Here is a 6,956-nt window from a genome sequence, read left to right as displayed (position 1 = left end):
GATGGGGCTTTAGTCTTCTAGATGGTGTACAGATCACACGGGAATTAAATAGCATTGGATGAATGATCGGGCTAGGGGTAGGATTATGACATATCTGAGCCTAGTTGTATCCCATATCTGAAAGTGCATATATGTTATATAGGTGGTAAAAGGATAAACCCTCGGCCTATAGAACAAAAGCAATGGCAGGACAATCTTGGAAGTCAATGTCTTTCCTGAAAAGAGAGATTAGTACGACTAACAGACAAAAGCTTTTTGCTTGTGCTGAGCAAGAGGAAACACGTGACAAAGAATAGTTGATGCATCTGGTGCTGGCTATGTTACCCTTGCTACAAACATTCCTGAATTCTATAAGTTAAATGCAATGCCTATACCATTTCATCCCAAAAGGCTTGATGAAGGTGATGGAATTCTGCAGACCTTTGAAAATAACAAAGCAACATATCATGAATCATGTATGCTGAAGTTCAAAACAACAAAACTAGAAAGGAAAAGGAAGTCATTGTGTAAAGACAAAGAAGATGATGCCCCACACAGCAAAAGAAAGAAGGAATATAATTTATTTGTGACCAACCAAATCAAAATCAGCCAGAAGGCAGATGAAGAAGATGCAGAAGAATCTAAGACTGAGAAAGAAGGAATATTCTTTTATTTGTGACCAACCAGCACCAATCAAAGATTTTACGATTGGCCATGACGTTTGCCCTTTACATGAAAAGCTGCATGATGTGCCACCAACCTACTAGATGAGAAACTTCTGGCCAAGCTTAGTGCTGGAGATATTGTTTCTCAGGACCATATGTATCACCCATCTTGTCTGACAGGTGTGTACAACAGGGAAAGGGCCTGGCTAAATTCAGAAAAGAAAATTGGAGATGATTCTTTGCATGTACAGACAAGAGGCATGTGGTAGAACTTTATTATTTTTGCATGCATTTGAGGACATGTACTGATACATTTGAGCTTGATGTACATAAGAGACAAGCAGTTGAAAAACAGATGGGTGCTGCTATTTTACAATGGTAGAACTAATGATTTGAACAAACAAAGACTGGAACAGCTAAATGTTGATGCTTCCTTTGTGCACTGAACACGGTTGAAAGAACAGATACTTGCCTGCATCCCAGAACTGGAGCATCACTTTAAAAAATTGAAAAATGAAATGGTTTGTAAACAAAGAAAACAAAAGGAAATTGGGATGGAAGCCCTAGCCACGGCATGTGAACAATGATGAATCCACTAATCGCCTTGGCCAAAGCAGCTAAGATATTGAGGAACAGACCCAGCAAATTCTGATGAACATGAGATAGAATTTGATGGAATGTCTAACAGCAGACACTAAAGAGCAAAATCTGTGAAACCAAGTTTGTTGGAATTTGTAAGTGTGCTCAAAAACAGTGGCGATATAAAATCCCAACTGAAAATATGGAACATCATCTACTGATCTAGCTTTAGAACAACTTTTGCACTTCAAATGTCGAAAGATCCAGCATCTTCATCATTCTCCAGACATTCCAAGTCAAGAGAACCTCTGCACACAATATATATTGGTCTCCTGGTCTTGAAAGCAAAAACCAGGAAGAGTTCATCAATTAATCCATCACATAAATTCCATCACCATCAGGAATGGCCCAACAAAACTAAACTATTTGGTTATTTGAGACATTCATTTGATCTCAAGCAGATGTCATCTGGAATTGACTAAAAGGGTTCTGGAGTTTGACTAAAGCAGTTGTAACAAGGGCTGTGGAGGAAGAAGTCCTTTTTGTCCCACTACACTAAGAAAAGGGCTCTTTACAACTTGTGCTGTTGACAATCTGGACCATAATTAAAGTGGTGACAACTGCACAAACATCCTTCCATGGGACAGGCTATATCTTTTTTCAGCAGGTGTCCAGGTGTCTGCCTTTGATGAAAGGGTGAAGTCTGCAGAAGATTTCACCTGCCACATTGAAGAGTTCAAACTAAGTTCAACACCAGCAGCTGTAGAAGATGAAGACCTGCAAATTATTGAAGAGTTGATGGTGCTAATGTGCGACAGAAGCAAAAAAAAAAATGATTAGACTTTCTCTTTGCAAGAAAGGGCTGCATTCCCCTAGAGAGCATTGCAAGAGAGCTGCCTTTCAAGCAGGGCACATTTGGTGCCAGTCTTTAGTATGTCATCAAGTTTGGCCCAGTCCAAGACACTGGGGATGGCAACAAATTGATGGCACCTGGTTTATGTATTGGACAGATTTGCCACTGGTAGCAAAAAGGAATGCCATGGCAGGTGCAAGTGCTACAAATCTGGACTTAGCTGCACAGCTCTCTGCAGCTGCACTTGCTAAAACTAATTGATACACAAAACATATTGGTTTCTCTCAGGAGATACATACTTTTTTATCTTTGGCGGCCATTTTGGAAATATGGTGTTCATATGGTGGCCATATTGGAAAGATGGGTTCACTTTATCTCTTCATGACAGTAAGAATGCCAAAATACAAATTCTCAATCATTATATGGACAGTATGCAACTTTTATAGGCTTATGAAATGAAAATATTTGAAATATACAGCAAATTTGCTGCCATTTTGGAAAAGTGTCAGCCATCTTGGAAATAGCCAAATATTGAGGTGGCCGGAGGTTGATTTTGATTTATGGGGATAATAAGAGTTCTCATGCCAAATCTGTTGCTTGTATCACCATTTGCTTTTGTTGTACAGGTATTGTTATGGCAAATGTTCTAATGATTGAAAAAATGAGACCTAAATCATCCGGCAAGGCACATTTTCTTTTCCATTGCATTGCATCTACAGAGCGAGAGTGGAGGGAGAGAAAAATACCAACGAAATTTACTTTTACAATAACTTTTTAAGAGACCACTTAGGAACAGCGATTATTTAGGAAGAGACCTCTTAGTATACCATAACTTTTATAAGTTCCTTGATATTATCAGAATGGTGTTTAGTAGATAAAAGGACAAAGTGAAAACGTTTCACTTTTTATTTTTAAATATCTTTTATTTTTTTTGTTCCACGGCCATTTTTCCAATTCAATTTTTGTTTACAGCTAGAATTTCAAAAATTGTCATGTGATTCATTCCCGCAAAACGTGCTCCAAGATTATGTGGCCCACATAGACAGTTATTGTTGTGGACGCAGGTTTTCGTTTTTCCACAAATTTTTGCCTAGATAGTTTTTGTGGTATAACCAACCCTTGCTTTACCCAGGCCCGAGTACAAATAAAAATAGTTCAGTAAATATATAAATAAATAGAAAAGTAATGATAGAAGTCCAAGAATTTCCATCAGATATCAGAGTATAAAGGAGAACTGCACAAAGAAACAAAGAGCTGATAAATGTTTTGCTTATTCACCCAAATGAACTTACATGCATATGTAGGCTATAGAAATAAACAAATCAAAATTAACAATATTGTGTACGAAAATGCAAGAGGTAACCTCTCAATGTCAAAAAATAGTCTGTCTAAAATACGAAAAATAATAAATTAAAGTTATTGAAAATATAGATTTTTTTCTGTTACAGGAAGCACAGACCTCTGAAATCGGAACTATGTTGAAAAATTACATTGGTAAATTTGGAAGTTATCTTAAGAAGCCTTGCTGGACAACTAAGTTTTTTAGAGTAGGAAACTCGGAAGGCAGATGCTAAGTGATGTTCACTGTGGTGGAATGAGCTCCCAAATTCAGCAAATCTTAATAGAAAAAAAGTTAAAAATTACCGTGGTCTACTCGCACGGGTTGTTCAATTTGTGGTTCCAATGCGCCAACCATTTTAACATGGGAAGAAGCAAAACCTTTCCTAGACATTGTAAGCAATGCAATGACTGCAGGCATAGAGGCCATTCGTGAAGGACACCCGCCCCCCATGACAGTTATGGAAGAGAAATATGATGAGAGAGGAAAGTGTTGCATATTCGCTATGGTCAGATTTATATTATTATTATTAATATTTAAAAGATGAAACCTATTCATATGGAACAGGCCCACAGGAGCCATTGACTTAAAATTCAAGCTTCCAAAGAATATTAAGGTGTTCATTAGGAAGAAGTAAGAGGAGGTAAAGGGAAATACAGAAAGAAGAGATCTCACTTGTTAAAAAAAATACATTCATAAGTAGATAGCAATGCATAAAATGCAAGGAGAATAGTGTTAGGGTATTAATGCATTGCATCTTCACTTGAACTTCTGAAGTCCCAATTGCACCACATGCTCTTAAGGGAGGCTGTTCCACAGTTCAACAATGTGAGGAATAAAGGACCTCTGGAACTCAGAAGTTCGACAGCGAGGCACAATTACTGCATATTGGTGCTGCTGCTGTTCAGCGAATCTGGTTGCCCTAGGCAGATAAAGGGGATCAGGGATCAATGGTTCAAGTCATAACTGCTACTATAAGGAAACAGAAACCTACCACCACGAGATAAATCTCTGACAGAAGCAAGCATCCACACCAGAGAACAGTGTTCTAGTAAAGGAAGCACACATGACCTAAAATAGGATGCATTGTTTTTATCACTTTTATAAATATGTTTGGGGCCTTACGAACAATATGTAAGTTTCATGCGGCCTTCATAAACATTAAGGGAAGTCGATTTGTAACCTGTGAATGAAATAACTGGAAGAAACGAGAAGAGGTGGAAGGGAGGAAATAAATAATACTTCACCAGGTGCATCGGTGGAACTGAGGCTGAGAACAACATTGTTTACATTTGTCGTCAGTCATTCGGTGCGTTCCCTTCCATAAACGTTTCTTCATACTATATTTAATATTTGTATCTACAAATATACATCTGTTTTATATAAATATATAAAATACATATGTTTTATAAACTATCATAATCACCTTTTGAATGCAACAAATAGATAATTTTAGAATTGGTAGAAATGTGATCGCTAATAATGGTTCCATTGCACCAGCCCCACAGTCGAACGGTTGCTTCACCAGATGGCAACATCTCTTTCAAAATAAGCCTTATTTCCATATTGTTTTTTATGCGATATTATCTCAGACAAGAGAAAAATTAAGCACTATTTGGTTAATTAATGAAATTCGTGGTACATTTCCAAGTGCTACAAATACTTTAAATTGCTTAAGGGTCGTAAAATAATAAAAAAATATATATAAATATCGCTTTGTAATATTGTCTAATACAAGGTGATGAATAATGCCGGGTTATCGACAATAAATGTCATTGATATTTCTTTCTTTACACGGTCATTCTCCTCTGGAAGAAAAGGACTTTAAATACATTTGAATGACCTCGAAGCGATAGCACAATAGTCCAGCTTCTTTGTCTGTTGACAAATAGTTTAACTATAGTGATGGAACGTCAGTAGAGAGAGAGAGAGAGAGATAGAGGTTTCCTCCCGAGAGACCATAAGGGAATTCGGCCTTTTAGCCGAAGGCCAGACGGAGGAGGAGAATGCCTCCTCCTCCTCCTCCTCCTCGCCCAGTGACAGCACAAGCACCTGATGCGCTCATTATAGAACTTCGTATCCCCAGTTTCATTATGACATTTGATAACAAAGTTATTGTTCTAATTACAAAAATAATATTCATTTGTTATTAATTTATATTACACATCGTTAATATGCAAGATTTAGTGAAGGAAGTCTCCAGTTTTGTAAGAGAAATGAAAATAAAAACAAAGGAAGGTGAATCTAGAAAGCCAGACATCAATGGACGCATCACAGTAAATACTGAACGAAATCCAAATGTTCAATGGTCACAAGAAGAAGCTGAATCGGAAATCATTTTCTGTTTGATAATGAGTTTGCCCTAAAGCTTCCAGAAAAGACTTTCTTTTATTTATTTATCTATTGGGTTAAAAAAAGATGGAAAAGTTTGTTGATTAGAAAATGGGCAACAACGAGTGACTGGTTTAGATAAAGTCTTTTTCTTTCTGTGAAAACAAGGGTGAACCTTTGAGACATCTCATGATAAGACAAGACGGATATTCTCACAGAGAGGGGGAGAGAGAGAGTTTACCTTCCTGAAAATATGAAGTTAATGTCATATATTTTTTGGCTCCATGCATATATTACTGATGTGAGTCATCAGTCAGTAATGGCAAATGTGCCTGTGACTCACCTTCAGAGTCTCCTATGCAATGACCCAGGAACGTGCGAAAAACCAACTTCCTAAACAATATGAAGAGGACGAGGAAGGAACCCTGAACCAATTGATGCGTTCTTTATCTGCTCACCACGACGCCACACGAGCAACTGACAGTGGTCCTCTTCTGGGGTTGGGACCTCGTTCCTCTGTGGGCTAACCCTCTTATGTGTGGTTTTAATACACTAGTTGCCAACGTCACTTTCAAATTTAACCTTATTTTCATATTGTTTATACTCTGAATTCTCAGACAAGTGGAAAATTAAGTTTTATTTAATTCTTTAATGAGCTGTCTGGTACTATTAAGAGGGCCATAAGTGCTTAAATCTTGTCAAAATATAAATGAACAAATATCACCATGCAACATCATCAACACACACACACACAGAGAGAGAGAGAGAGAGAGAGAGAGAGAGAGAGAGAGAGAGAGAGAGAGAGTTTATCAATGTTATCAGTGATCAGTGGATTTATAACAATGACTGACAAGAGTTCAAGCTTCAATGGTCCATTTTTTTTTCGGAAAATCGTGAGGAATATTGCATTTTCTATTAATAACTAATACACATTATTTGTGCAATTTGGACAATACTCGATGTATTAAACCCTGTATTAGCATGAGGACTCTATCTATGGGTCTAGAGACGAAGAAAGCTTCAGGGGGAGTGATGAAGGGGGTGAGGAGCACCACAGTATTCTCGACCTTCTGGCTTCGGGAATAAGGGTGGATTTCCTTGTTCAGGGTGAGGGAAGATATCATTATTCCTCTCTCTCTCCCTCGATATGTGTGTTGTTTATACAGTTTTGCCTTCAGTACTTTGCTTTTTATAATCTAACCTTCAAGCG

At 37.6% G+C, this 6,956-nt stretch overlaps 1 protein-coding gene across 1 annotated transcript in view; it reads right to left on the bottom strand.

The window, feature by feature from the left end:
* LOC136837992 (uncharacterized) overlaps positions 1–6,230 on the bottom strand; it is an 18,030-nt gene extending 11,800 nt beyond the window's left edge. Inside the window, exon 1 of the mRNA XM_067102855.1 lies at positions 6,090–6,230. The gene's annotated coding sequence lies outside the window, so the exon portion shown is untranslated. The remainder of the gene's footprint in view (positions 1–6,089) is intronic.
* Positions 6,231–6,956: the final 726 nt, after the last annotated feature.

The sequence above is a fragment of the Macrobrachium rosenbergii genome, unplaced genomic scaffold (genome assembly GCF_040412425.1).
Source record: "Macrobrachium rosenbergii isolate ZJJX-2024 unplaced genomic scaffold, ASM4041242v1 13908, whole genome shotgun sequence".
In the NCBI taxonomy this organism is placed as follows: domain Eukaryota; kingdom Metazoa; phylum Arthropoda; class Malacostraca; order Decapoda; family Palaemonidae; genus Macrobrachium; species Macrobrachium rosenbergii.
This window is presented reverse-complemented; position numbering and strand designations above follow the sequence as displayed.